At 46.6% G+C, this 14,947-nt stretch overlaps 1 long non-coding RNA gene across 1 annotated transcript in view; it reads right to left on the bottom strand.

The window, feature by feature from the left end:
• The window catches only part of LOC310835275, a 45,734-nt gene that overhangs the window by 15,635 nt on the left and 15,152 nt on the right, over nucleotides 1-14,947 (bottom strand). The gene's annotated exons all lie outside the window — the stretch shown is intronic.

Genomic DNA, 14,947 nt, shown 5'->3' with positions numbered 1-14,947 from the left:
TTTTCAGAGTATCCCTGATTTGGAGAAGAATGTCATATGGAAAATGGAGAATTAATGGAGGCACAGGAAGCACACCATCTCCATTAAACGGCAGTATGGATGAGCCCAAACTCTCTTTCCAGCATCTGGTGGAAGTAGAGAGAGAGGGATAAGGCTGGTTGCTTCTGTAACAGCTTCCTGCTTCTCTGAGCATTCCTCTTCAGCCAACTCAGCCACCTGGCTGTTGCCCTGAGGCCAGGGCTGGCCCAATCTAAAGAGGTGTGCCCCAAGATTTCTCACAATGTGGAACCACAGCTCAGCAGTCAAGCACATGACTTGTTTTGAGAAGAACCAAACGGTTCAGTCACTGGCATCTCCAGCGAAAATGATCTCGGGTAGCAAGGCTGGGAAATACAATTCTCCTCTGCAGCCCTTGGACAGGGACTGCCAGTTGGAGAAGATAATAATATTAGAGCCACCCGGACATGTGCAAGCCCACCAGAAGCTCTGGTACCCTAAAAGGCAGCTTCATTTCATATGTTTATAGGGGCAGCTGGGGTTCAACCCTTGGAATGCAGTCAATGGCGCCTCTCCAAAGTACTGCTGCCCGCAAGCAACCGATTGTGCAGTAGGGCCCCATCCCAGGCGCCTCTCTGTACGGTGACGATGGAGCTGTCTGAGTAAAAATAACTCTGGGGTTGATTGGTTTTGTGCTGCATGGCAGACAGAAAACATGGCACACGTTTCCAGGGCCCTGCCAGGTCTTGGCACAGGGACTGGGCAACGCTGTCTAACCCAGCAGGGTATCCAACTTGGGCCCAGTTATAGAGCCTCTCCCTTTATTGGCACCCTTCAAAAACAGTGCTCTTGCTTGGGAAGTGCCATGGTGTATTTATCCGTGGTTTTTTGTACACGTACATTTTTGATCGCCTGCCATTTTTCAGGCCAATCTGTTTCCTCTGTGTGCCCCCAAACACTCCCTGCGTCCAGCAAGTGTACTGTTGAAACTGTGTTCAACTGGCCAGATCTGCAGACGATGAACACATGGAGGGAGGAGGGTGGGATTCCTTCTCCTGGCCCCACCCCACCCCAATCTTCATCACCAATGTTCTATGCAGAGCCTACGTGCGTACAAGCTGTATCCTGTGTTTCTGCCGGGGTACAAACAGCGCTGACGGAAGCCTGTTCACACGCAGGCAGGAAGCGCAGAGGCTCCGCACGGAGGTTCAGATGAACACGCAAAAGTTGGGGTCAGCAGCTGCAACGCTGACCTCCTTCCTCACACTCGACGGGGCTGGATGAACAGGCTTCAGCCATTCCATCCCCTCTGCAGGCTCACGTCTCTCCACTAGGTGGGCCTCTCACAGCTTGAGGAACTAGATGCCTTCAGGGAGAGGGAGGTGATGACTTAGCAACGGCAAGTGTTGTGCGCTGTTGCCATGGCAAAGCAACAAGAGCAAGTGTGCGCTGCTCCCCTTGTGCCAAACTCCACCCAGCAGTTAAGAGATGCAGGTGACCTGCACGGGAGAAAATCGCTTGTACAAATATTGAGGCACAGCCAGCATGAGACGCTGCTCTCAGTTACTGTGGCGTAAATCCAGGGACTCCTGTCAGATTTTCACCAGGTGCCCGGCCCATTATGGGGAGGGCGATTAGGGGTGGAGAAGGAGATATTTTCAAGCAGCATGGCCATAATGAAGCCCCTGGGACGCAATTGGTGTGTGGCACAGGCAGTACTGGTTAGTGGCACCCTTGGATGAGAGAAGGACAGCCCAGAATACCTGGGCAGGGATGGAGAGCCTGGGACCTTCTCAATGTTGTTGGCCTCCCAGCTCCCATCCACCCCAGACAGGATGGGCAATGCTGAGGGATGGTGAGAAGTGTAGCCTGCCCAAGGTTGGCATGTAGATTTTGAGTATTAAAAGTTTAAATGTTATGCCCATGGGAGAGAGGCAGGGGACCAAGGTGGGAATCAAACTGGGGTGACTGAAGCAAGCAAGATGTCCTTCAGTTTGTGGGAGACAGAGACCAGGGGACAATCTATTCGGATGTTCTCTGTTTACAAACCACTTGCAGGTTAATGGGAACAGCTGCACATATAATTAGTACTAGCACGGCTCCTCACCTCAGACGCCTAATTCTGCCTTGTCAGAGGCCTGTAGGAATCCCACCAAAACCAAAGTGAAGCCCATCTCTGCCCTCTTTCTAAGAAACATAACTTTTATTTTTAAAAAAGAAAGTGCCTCAGTAGTGCATTTCCTTACGCCACAACTTCACAGTGCCAGAGGATGTAACAGAAGCACAACGGTACATGCCTCATCCTTTCCACAAAGAAAACAATGACTGCTCCTATGTTCAGAATGTGTAGCCCTAGAATGACTCCCATTTTGTTGTTTTACATAAAACAGTCCTGTTCCTTAATCCTAACCCTGGCAGCCTGCTGGAAAACAAATGAGGCTAAAACATTCCTCACTCGCAACATCCTTTAGTGAACATTTTCTTGATCCTGGAACTCAGAGAAGGGTTGCCATATGTCCTCTTTTTCCAGGACATGCCCTCTTTTTCATGGGCATGTAAAATGAGAGTCGTCATAGAGATCCATAGTTAAAAGCAGAAGTTGGCAAATGTGTCCTCTTTTTCGCTCTTCAAACTCAGAGTCGCCCACTGAAGGTGACTGGTGGTAGGCTCAGGAGGCCAGACTAAAGAAAGGACATTTCCCCACACAGTGCAGAAGTGATCCATCCAGGGATCCATCAAGTGGATGCGGGCCACCCTGGGTGTCACCCACTGAGGGGAGTGAAAAAATGCCATAGCGCACCTAAGCCACGTGTCTCTCTTGGAAGTGACACGGTGGCTTGGGCGTGCACAGGCTCCACAGTGCCCAAACGGTCCACCCGCTGCCTCCCCCCCCCCCGCTATAGGGTGGCTAAGAGGAAGGAGGCAGGCAGACCCCAGTGGCCCCATGGTGCACCCCACCCCTATGGGTGGCTCGCCCTGTCCCTGGGTGCGCTGCCCCAGGCGCCCAAGCGGCTTCCTCCGCCGCTGGATCCATCATGCCTAATCGACAAGATGTGGTTGTGATGGCTTTAGGAAAGGATTTGGGCAAACTCCTTGAGGCTACAGCTACCAACAAATATTAGGGGGAAGGCCACTGATTCCATTCCCAAGTGCTCTCTGGTTGGAAACAGGTTGCTGAGCCAGACTGACCTTGGCCTGTTCCTGTAGGGCAATCCTTTCCCTCTTATGGATTAATTGAAAAAAGGGACCTTTTCATGGTCCTGTGTTATTATTAGCATATCACTCTGCTCCGTAAGGAGTGTGCTGACTGCGATGTGCAAAAGGGCATTAGAAGACAATAAGATGGTCTCTTGGTAAAATGCACTCATAGTCAGAAACATTGATTAGTTGTCACTGTGGCAAACCTATATTGACCTATGTAAAGCTTCACAATGCAAGTTGGGGCTCCCATAATGAAAAAACCCCCCACCCACCCCAAGAAAACAGCAACAGTGAAGAAAGAGACATCTTTTGCCCTAAGGTTTCTTCAGCTGGATGAACAGGTATGCAAAGCATCAGATCTAATTACACACGCTGCTTTATAGGACGTGAGCAATATGTCCTTCGTTTGTGCACCGTCTCAGTTTTAATTGCATGTGTGCTTGTCTGAGGACCAAGACTTTAAGTTTCTTTGTTTCACATGCTTTCTTGGATTCTAGGACTTCAAAGTTATGTTCTGCCACAAGTTTTCATACTTTCCCAGTTTGAAAACACCCCCCCTCCAAATAAAAAAAATACAGAAATCTGGGACATTCTTGGCTTGCATATACAACACCTGTCCTGAGCAGTCGGTACGAAAAGATGGGTGAGATCTTGTTGAAAATCAAAGCTTTGTTCAGTTCCTTCAGGGTGTGCTTGAGCCACTGATGTAATTGCTAATTCAACAGGATGTGCAGCACAATCCTATGCACTCAGATGTCTGTCCAATTGTATCTAACAGGGCTTACTTCCAGTCAGGCATGCATTTAACACCTTAGATCAGGGGTCAGCAACCTTTTTCAGCTGTGGGCTGGTCCACCGTCCCTCAGACCATGTGGGGGGCCGGACTATATTTTGGAGGGGGAAAATGAACAAATTCCTATGCCCCACAAATAACCCAGAGATGCATTTTAAATAAAGGGACACATTCTACTCATGTAAAAACAAACTGATTCCCTGACCGTCCGAGGGCCGGATTGAGAAGGCGTTTGGGCTGCATCCGGCCCCCGGGCCTTAGGTTCCCTACCCCTGCCTTAGATGCACTAAAAATACATCTTTCGGAGCTATATTTACTGCATATATAGCCCACATGTGTAACATAGGCACACACACAAACTGGTTAAAAACAATAATATTTATAGGAATGTGCAGCTATTTAATTTCCTCTCTAAAAGAGTAAATCCAGTTGCTTCTGACTTTGGCATTCAAAAACTTCTTCTCTAGCAAACTCTTTCCGGCGCTAGTCTCTGTCCCTAGAGCAAAAACTTCTTTTGGGTGGAGGGGGGCTTGGATTTAGCATAGAAGTGGAGTGGGAGAGAGAAATGAAATTCTTGCTATTATATAAATACCATTGTCCGACTGCCTTAGAGCCAGATCAGCTTTCGGGACCAATTCACACAATCATTCTGCAGCTGGGGCACCTGAAATGTTTGTCATATAACTAACTGCAATTTGACGTGCCAGCTCAAACTTTCTGAAGTTGGTTAAGCGGTCGTAAAATAAATACGCATGCCGTACCCATGACAAACACTTCAAATGAAGCTTTGATGGCTTGGCTGGCCCAGCGGACAACTGGGCAGTGTTAATCAAGAGCAACATTGCACCGAAAACTTATTTGGGGTTTGTACTACTTGAACTGTCATGGCTTCCCTCACAGAATCCTGGGAATTGTAATTTGGTGAGAAGAGCTGTGAATTCTCCTTTCAAGCTCCCTCCCTCTCAGATCTCCCAGCATCCCTGGGGAAAGGGAATGACTGTTAAGCCGATGGAAGTCTGTGTTATTATAGACATGCCCCAGGGAGAATCCATAGGTGGCTGGTGTAATTCTCACGCAGTGATGTTCTGAGCACCAGACTGACTGGTGCAGTGGTTAGCGAACTCTCTGGGTGGTCTTGAGCAAGTCACCCTCTCTGCTTTTAATCTTGCTCACAGATGTTGTGAGGTTAAAAACGCCACTTTGTGCTCCTTTGGAAGGAGGGCAGGATCAAAATTAAATACCTTCAAAGTGGTTTGCCAAAACAGTGATTCAGTTCAGGCTGGAAAGAAGTGGCCACCCATATGTTGTGGCTGTTTGATGACGGCCACAGCCACGTGATGACAGAAATGGCACAATCAGTGGGTGGGGCTGGGCACTCGCCAAAGCCTAGGTCCATTAAGGAACCCACCAGGAGCCAAAGGCCGCCAGCTGTCCCCTTTTTAGTAAGCCTACAGGGATGCCCAGTGGTCTCCACCCAAGCTTTGCTTAGCTTCAAAAATGCTACAGAAGCGGGTAAGTTCCTGACCCCTTACTGGGCTTGGCTAGAAATCACATCTAAAGAGAGCATGAACTTCAAGGTACTGTCTCAGTTCTCATGCCTCACAGTCTATACATCTACCCCATCCCAAGAGAGTTAAGTGGGTCTTCTTCCATGGCCCAGAAATTAACTGAATCCAGTTCTACACAGGACTTCTGGGTCCAAGCTTGCATGTTTTGCCCCACTTTCCCTCCATTCCATTTACCAGGAATAGAACCCACCCAGACTGGTTGCTAGTTCCTCTTCAAATATTGCCTGAATTCCCAAGCCCCAGATCCTTGTCAGTCACAAACACTCTTTTATTCCACAGATATGGCTTAATTCCAGATAGACTGGCTTGATTTTTGTCTTGTGGAGACCACTAAGACCCACACTCTCCAATGGCATCACTGTATCCATAGTAATTATGGGCAGCTGTTCTTCAGAGTGGAAGGGCAGAAGAAGACCAAACAATATGCGGCTTAAGAACGAATAAGCTTGGGGACACAAACACATTGTCAGTTGGTGTTCCGGAGGAAACTGGAAAGGTTTCATTGTCACTTTCTAGAGAAAAGACTTCTGAGGAGAGGCTCAGCGGAGGCACAAATATGATAATTCAATGGTGACCAGCATAGTTACAAAGACCAAATCCAACAGGTATATTCTGATGTGATTAAATCTTTTCGGGTATCTCAATTCATGGTGGTAGAGATAACGTTAGAAAAGAGAGACTGGATAGCAATGACGGGTCCAACTGGGGTTGAGGCTGGTTGGGGACGGACACACACACACACACACACACACACACACACACACACACACACCTGTTCACAGTTGAGAAACCTGGTACTAGGGTTGCCATATTTCAAAAAGTAAAAGCCAGTACACCCTGAAAGTTCTTGAGAATTTTTTTAAGAAGACCTCAAAACCATTGAGCCCTTTTTTATACAAACTCCCAAGTTTTTCCCCCAAGTACTTCAGTGCTTTAATGCCTACCCCCATTTATTATGATTTAAATAATTTCCTAGCTTATACTACTAAATATTCCAATTTGCACTGCAATAGAATCTGAAAGTGATTTACAGGCCTAGAAAAAAGATTTAACAATACGTGCCCTTTAGTGGCCTGGAGACATTGCTTGGGAAGGACATGGGAGACCAAGTGTGGATAATGGCCTTTCCAATCAAGGGTGGCAGCCATGGTGGTGAGCCCATGTGTTTCCCCTTTACCCAGGGTTGCTTTTTTAGGAAAACCCTCCCAGACGTCAATTCCACCTTTGCAATCCCAGTAATGTCTGGATATATGGCAAACATGCTAGCATTCCAATAGCGGGCAAGTAAGCAGAAACTAGCAGTGATGATCTCTTCAGAGAGGTAGCTATGTTAATCTTCTGGAGCAATACAAAGAGACCTGTGGTACCTTAAAGACTAACAACTGTTTTGTTGTGGCATTAGCTTTCATGAGCGACTGCCAGGAAGAGAACAAAGAGCAATTACGAAGAGTGTCACTGATGCAGGCAGGACAGGAAGAATGTGAAACAAGGAGGAAGATTCACATTCCCTTCAGTGGCAGGCAGATGGGGATCATAGAGTTAGGAGGGAAGATCTAGACCAGCCTTTCTCATCCTGTGGGTCCCCAGATGTTGTTGAACTACAACTCCCATCACCCCTAGCTAGCAAGGCCAGAGCTCAGGGATGATGGGAGTTGTAGTCCAACAACATCTGGGGACCCACAGGTTGAGAACAGTGCTCCTAAAGTATCCCATTGTGCAAATGTTGCCTTGAAAAACCTCTTTGAAAGGAGTTGTCGGGATCAATCACTGGGCACTGGCTGACACCAGTTTTTTTCCAGGTGAGGTCCCAGATCTCCAAAAAGGAGAATGAGGGAGAGAGCAAGATGTGAATGGCTTTTTCGTGAGGCAAGGTGGAATGGCTGCTTTGGGTGGCTTTCAGAGTGTCATCAGAAGTGGCAAATTGGCAAAGTGATAGAACCACCCTATGGGATATAACCCACTGTGACATTTTTTCTGCCCAAGACCCACTGAAATGAATGTGAGATGTCCAAAAGCAAAGTGATGTTTATACGGAACTCCCATTAATTCCAACAAGCTTTTATGTAGAAGAACTTTCCAGTGAGTCGCACATCATGTTGATGAGTGGGCGGGTGTGTGACATTTGGATTATCCAACTCAGGCACCAAAACATTTTGTCCTAGGGCAATGGAGGATTCAGACAGGTTTTGTTATAATCAGGGAGGGTTGATTCCAGGTAATGAGTCTTGGGTTGGGCAGTTTAAAAAACACACAAAAAGTACAAAACTTTTGGCAAACCACAAAGAATGGATTCTAATTCCTCACCTCCTAAAACATTACATTTTATGCCTTCAGATCCATGCCAGTGTTATTCTGAAACTGTTAAGAGTGTATCAACTTCATGATGATTTTAATCATAGCAAGGTAAAAAAAGGTAAAGGACCCCTGGACAGTTAAGTCCGGTCAAAGGCGACTATGGGGTTGCGGCACTCATCTTGCTTTCAGGCCGAGGGACCCGGCATTTGTCCACAGACAGCTTTCCGGGTCATGTGGCCAGCAGGACTACACTGCTTCTGGCGTAACGGGACACCATGACAGAAGCCAGAGCGCACGGAAACACCATTTACCTTCCCGCCGCAGCAGTACCTATTTATCTACTCGCACTGGCGTGCTTTCGAACTGCTAGGTTGGCAGGAGCTGGGACCGAGCAACGGGAACTCACCCCATCGCAGGGATTCAAACTGCGACCTTCTGATTGGCAAATCCAAGAGGCTCAGTGGTTTAGACCACAGCACCACCTGCCCCATAATCATAGCATACCACCCTTGAGGCATGTGATGTGGTTGTCTTGGGACCAAAACTGAGAGCCATTCATGTGACTTAATTTTTCGTATGTGTTCATGCCTTGACCAATATGAGAGGGGTCTTCTCTTTCCCATTTTGAAATGCCATTCATCCCAGCGCTGAGCATTTTATATGACAAAATGAATGTGCAGAGAGCCAATTTTCAGCAACATTTTTAGCAGTCAAAAAACTTAAGCGACCTTAAGTAAAAAAATTCCATTATTTATTAAATTACCCTCATTTGCCTTCAGTGAGACTAATGTGGAGCCAAATCTGATTGACACAGCATCATGATATCACCCCATTCACTGCATGATTCCCTCTTGGGTGGGTTCACTCATGTGACTAACACAGGAAAGAAGCAGCAGCAGTAGCCGGAGGAAACGAGACAGTGCTTTAAGAGAGTGAATATTCATTCACACAAGTAAGAAAACACCCCAGTGAAATCACCAGTTGCCACCCCAAAGCTCAAGGTGGAGATTATTTAGCACAGCCTTGTAGTCACCGTGCAATAGCAGCCATGACAGCCATTTGGACATTTGACCTCACAGAAACAACCAGGGTTTCGGATCCAGATGGAAGAAGACCACCACATAAAAATAAGCAAGTGAATTGAGCCAAAAGGAGAAGACAGTCACTAGACAAACTGCTGCTTTGTCAGGTAGCCTGTCCACCTGGCCCACAGTAGTGAACCCAAGCTTCGTCAAGAGGGAGCAACTACAAAGCACATGATTTTGAGCATCTGATTAACGGTGCTGAATTCGTGAGAAAGCCAAGCATTGGGAGCTGGACCAATTCATGTGCCCAACTTGGTAATTAGGAATTTCGGGGTCATCACTTGATAGCATTTCCAGGAGCACAGATCCCCCAAAACCCTTCTGAACCAGCAGGTTGAATATATATTTTAGACATCTTGACAGTCCCTTGCCACGTGGTTTTTTTTTTATTAGCCAGCTCTTTTCACTGTTTGGAAACATTTCTTGACATACACTTTGTTAAATGCAACTGTTTTCCTTAATGGCAACACTTGAAGATGTTTAGCCCCCTCCCTCCAAAAAAACCTATTGCCCTGTCCTCCCCAAGTCTTCTCTAAGGGCCTGTTCTGATACTACTTTAGCCTAGTGTCTGCTCCATCTGTGTGATAGCATGCTGCATCAATCTATGTTGAATGAGGGTAGCAATGAGTGACGTGTAAGGGTAATTTCTGCTTGGGCACCCCTTGTCCCAAGGGAGAGAGCCTTCTGTCATGAAGGAAGTCCTTGTGCATGACCCTAACCCAGGCATAGGCAATCTTGGCCCTCCAGATGTTTTGGGACTACAACTCCCATCATCCCTAGCTAACAGGACCAGTGGTCAGGGATGATGGGCGTTGTAGTCCCAAAACATCTGGAGGGCTGAGTTTGTCTATGCCTGCAACCCACCTCAAACATCATGGCAGTAGCTTGGGAAGAGACCACACAGAAGTGGCAACCACATCATCACAGTAATGTAAGAATACTCCAGAGTTCAGTTCCTTCATCTTTGCTTTACATTTTCTTTGTTCCAATCCATTTATCCCTCCCCCTCTTCTAAATCTTCTTTCGCTTATTTGCATCATTCTTAAAGCGTGGAAGGGAGGGCTCCTACTTAGACCTAACCAGCACAGAAGTATCACAAGACTATTAGCTTAACAGCTGGTCTTTTGGTTTGAAAAAAACACCATATAATGTTTCTGTTCCTGCATCTCCAAATAACACCTGCCTAGGACTAAGCAACCCCAACTAGAGCGGCAACCTGAATGCAAACTGATTAACCGTATAAGTCTCAGGTTGCAATCCTATACATGCTTATCTGGGAGTAAGCATGCATAGGATTGCACTGCTGAAATCTGCATATGGGGAAAACTATATTCCTGTAGCAAGAGGTATACAGTGGACGCTCAGGTTGTGAATGTGATCCGTGCGGGATGCACGTTCACAACCCGCAGTGGCACATCTGCGCATGCGCAGGTTGCGATTCGGTGCTTCTGTGCATGTGCAAACCCTAACCCGGAAGTAACCCGTTCCAGTACTTCCGGGTTTTGGCGGTCCACAACCCGAAAAAACACAACCTGAAGCGTCTGTAAGCCGAGGTATGACTGTACTTTATTTTTAGATGATGTCATAAGAGGCATCTTCTTAGAAGACACATTCTTCTGGTGTGTGAGCAGGACTTTGAGGCAGACATTGGGGGGCCCACCAGCCAGCAAAAGGAGCATGACGGGATCACCCAACACAACACAGCTGGCTCACCACATTTTGAAAGAAGTTGTGGGTGGGGGTCTAAGACTATGAAGTCCAGAGTCACTGGAGAAAAGGGGGAAAGCCTCTTTTGAGATGGTATTTGTCACCTACAGTTTATATAAACTCAAGACCACCTTTTTAGCTTATTAACATTTTTTAATAGAGTAAAACAACAACTGAACATTGCAGCTGTAGTACAAACTCAAAGGCCTCATCTCAATGTATGCTAGACACCAGGGATTCCCTCCTTTTTTATATGTATATATTTAGGACTGTTCTAGATGGCAGCTATCCCAGCCGTGGTCACAGGCAAGACACAGCACAGCAGCTGCCTCAGCTGGCAGATTAAAAGTGTCAGATCTGACCCCCACGGGGGCACAATCCGTCTGGGAATTTGCCTGTGCAAGTTCCATTAAAATGGACAGGAGCTACAAAAGGTCTTATTTATTTACTTCACAAGTCCTGGTCCTGAAAGAGGTTCTGTGACAGAGCATTGCTGAGGCAGCTCCCGAAGGGCCCCAATAAATCCGGAAGAGGAACACCTCTTTCCTTTTGCTGTTCCAGTCTTCTTGGTTCTTCCCAGCTCCTCTATCTGCCACCGCAACATCTTAAAATCCCAGCTCTTCTCCAAAGCCATGCCTGACCCACAGGATCTTCAGCTTTCCTGCATCCTGTAATGCCAGACAATCTCTTCAGTCCTTGATCCTCACACACTCTTGCTCCATCCGTGTTGGATGTCACGCTCTGCCTCTTTGTAAATGTTAGTCTAGTTACTGTCCCATCAAAAGCAATGAGTTGCAAAAGACTCGGAAGAGCAAGGTACGAATGAAATCAGCTTTGGCACAGCAATGCTTTCAGTGGCATGTCCCTTTGTACTGGATATAATGTGTAGTTTTGCCCTAAGATGCTCCCAGGCTGCAACTTGGATGACCAGGTGTTTACCTTTAAATACCAAGCAGGAGTCCAGATGGTGGCACCTGCTCCCTCCCTTTCTCTCCAGGCAGGTCCTTTCGTCACATCTCTTCCCCTTGCAGTTCCACAAGGCGGAGAGGAAAGGTAAAGACATGCTCCCCAGGTTGCAAACTGGCAACACCAGCTGTAGAATTTGGGTGTGGTGGAATGGGAGGGGAAGGCTCAGGAAAACCACCCTCAGTGGATCCCCTTGAGTGGATCCACTGGGATGCACAGATGGAGAATTCTTCCCTCGCATTGATTCTGGTTTTCTTGGATGCTCCATGCATGTCACAGTGGTGCGGCTGGTTGGAAAGTATTTAATTTTTCGGTTATTGCTTAACCAATGTCAAGGAAATAAACAACTATCTGACTTTTAGAAGACATCTGAAGGCAGCCCTGTTTAGGGAAGATTTTATAATGTTTGAAGTTATATTCTGTTTTTAATGTTCTGTTGAAAGCCGCGAAGAGTGGCTGGGAAAACCCAGCCAAATGGACGGGGTAGAAATAATAAATTATTATTATTATTATTATTATTAACAACTGAATTTATATCACACCTTTCCTCCCAAAAGAGACCAGAACAGTAGGGTTTGCTGGGTAAGGAGGCCAATGTTGAGGCTCTAGCTAGTGTTCCAGCTCTACAGCCTCTACAGCCTTCACTGTCCGGCAATCCTATCTCGCTCCAACCACAGCTACGGTTTACGTTGACTACTTCTTCTTCTTTGGTGATCATTCGTAGCCGAGTAAAACTGTCTTTCATAGATATGGTTTTAACAATGAGTCTGTAAGTGACTGTGGAGGCCAATTCTGGACCCACACGTCCTTCCACAATGGGGACATTGGTTCCCGGGCAGGAGCTGATCACGGTGTGGATTTGCTAAGCCTGCCTTCCTCTTAGCACATTTCTCCCTTTTGTCCTGAGTTTGAGCATCTTCAAAAGCCCATGACACCTTTGGTAAAGGCTGTTCTCTAACTGGAGCGCTCGCAGACCAGTGTTTCCCAGTTGTCAGTGTTTAAACTACATTTTTTTAGATTTGCCGGTTTTTAAACCTCTTTTGTTGACCACCAGCATTCCGCTTTCCATTTTTAAGTCGGAACAGAGGAGTTGTTTTGGAACACGATCATCAGGCATCCACACAACACGACCAGTCCAACGAAGTTGATGTTGAAGAACCATTGCTTCAACACTGGTGATCTTTGCTTTTTCCAGTACACTGATATTAGTTCGCCTGCCTTCCCAGACTATGGAATCTTTGAAGGGATATTCAGAGACTGTTCCTAGATATAGCAGCACAGAAAGAAAAGGTCTCAGGAGAAAATGTGGGAGCCTGGAACTGAGACATGAGTGCCCCATGTGAAGGACTGAGAAACCTCTGCTGAGGGAGATTCAGGAGCAGCTTGCCAGCCCCTCTCCTCCTTGTGAGCAGGGCAGGCTGGTCGGAGGGGGGCTGCTTCAGCAGTCTCTCCCCCCCTTCCCCAAGGCAGCAGCACACACCCAATTCAGACTGGGCAGGATTCAAAGCAGTCTCTGCTTTTGGGACTTTCAGATCTTGCACGCTCTGCTCAGCGGTAATGGATCCAGCTGGCTTACAGCTTCCCACGCCTGCCCTGGGCTGTCTAGCACACAAAAGGCGTTTTGTATTATAGTTGTATATGGGAAAAAGGGGGTTATGGCATTATACTAAAAAGGGGCTGAGATCAAGGACGAGACGGAGCAGGGAATTAGGAGAGGAGGGGAGCTGTAAATGGAAGAGAATGACAGTTGTCTGCAGGACTGGAAACAAAGTTAAAGGCATAGAGGAAGTGAGCCGGTGAAATATAAATGTGGCTTGTCTACAGCTGGCCCAAGACATTTTGGTGCCTGCGGAAGAAAATTAAAATGTCAGGCCCCTTCTCTGACTAATTAATACAAGGCACAACCAGTCAGGAAAGTCTCTTGTGAATGCCCCCCACCCCACTGAAACAAACAAGAGCTGCAGCAGAGTGCGTTGTCAATAGACAGGGGCACATTTATCCATTTCAGTTTCTCTCTGTTTCTCATTTTTCCAATCTTCTGTTCAATTCTCCAAATGTCCGCCTCAGTTTGCAATCTTTTGTTAAAAAAAACATCCTCACGAAAATTCATCAGTGCCAATTTCTCCTACCGTATTTTTCGCATACCACACATTTTTGCAAAGCATTTCCCCCTAATATAACACATTTTTGCATGCTTTCTGTAATACGTGCCTTTTTAGCCACACTTCCTCCAAGTAGATGCATTTTTGTACATGTTATTTGGCGTGCGGACTGCAATGCAAAGTCCAGAGAAGCAAGAATTTCCCAAGAGTTTTAGTTCTCCTATTGTTTCGAAAAACTGCAAATCCGGTGGATTCGCCTTTAAATGTGAACTGAATTGAATTTACCCTCATCCCTGATTGTCACTCATATTAAGTAGCACAGATTGTTAATTCTCTCTCTCTCTCTCTCTCTCTCTGATTGTGTGTCTCACTTGAACGTCTTAGGATTCCCTGCCATGAAGCAAACAATGACCATACTAGGCTGCCCTCTAGAAAAGTGTCTGGGGCTGAAGGGTTTAATGGCCAATCCTCACTCGCTGAAGTGTCAACTGCACATTGAGGTCATTGTGCACATTCATTATGTCCCTTATTAAAAAATGTACTTTGTTTTGTAATGCTTTTGATATTTTGCAGTTTAAAAATGTCCAAAGCTAATCTTAGGATATGGATACAAGGCTTTCCCCCGGTTCCTTTAATAAGCATCTGTTACGCTCAGGCAGTTTGAGTCGCTAAAGGGATTGTCTGAACATCTTGGAACTCTGCTTCCTTCTCTATTAATCCACATGTGGTATACACACGCAAACACTTTATTCTCAGACGGAAAAATTGTGTGTGTGTGTGTGTGTGTGTGTGCGTGTGTGTGTGTGTAAAGAGAAACAAATTGGAACAATCAACCCTCACTGAGAGTGTTGGTCTCCTTTTTGGATTAGGTATTAATTAATTGTTAGAATTGTGTATATGTATGACTTTATTATAGATAAAGGGTAAAGGGACCCCTGACTATTAGGTCCAGTCGTGTCCGACTCTGGGGTTGCAATGCTCATCTCGCTTTATTGGCTGAGGGAGCCGGCCTACAGTTTCCAGGTCATGTGGCCAGCATGACTAAGCCGCTTCTGGCAAACCAGAGCAGTGCACGCAAATGCCATTTACCTTCCCGCCGGAGCGGTACCTATTTATCTACTTGCACTTTGACGTGCTTTCGAACTGCTAGGTCGGCAGGAGCAGGGACCGAGCAATGGGAGCTCACCCCGTCACAAGGATTCAAACCGCCGACCTTCTGATCGGCAAATCCTA

Source organism: Podarcis gaigeae (assembly GCF_964106915.1).
Source record: "Podarcis gaigeae genome assembly, chromosome: 17".
Classification (NCBI taxonomy): Eukaryota; Metazoa; Chordata; class Lepidosauria; order Squamata; family Lacertidae; genus Podarcis; species Podarcis gaigeae.
The sequence above is the reverse complement of the archived record's forward strand: the minus strand, read 5'-3'. Positions and strand labels throughout refer to the sequence as shown.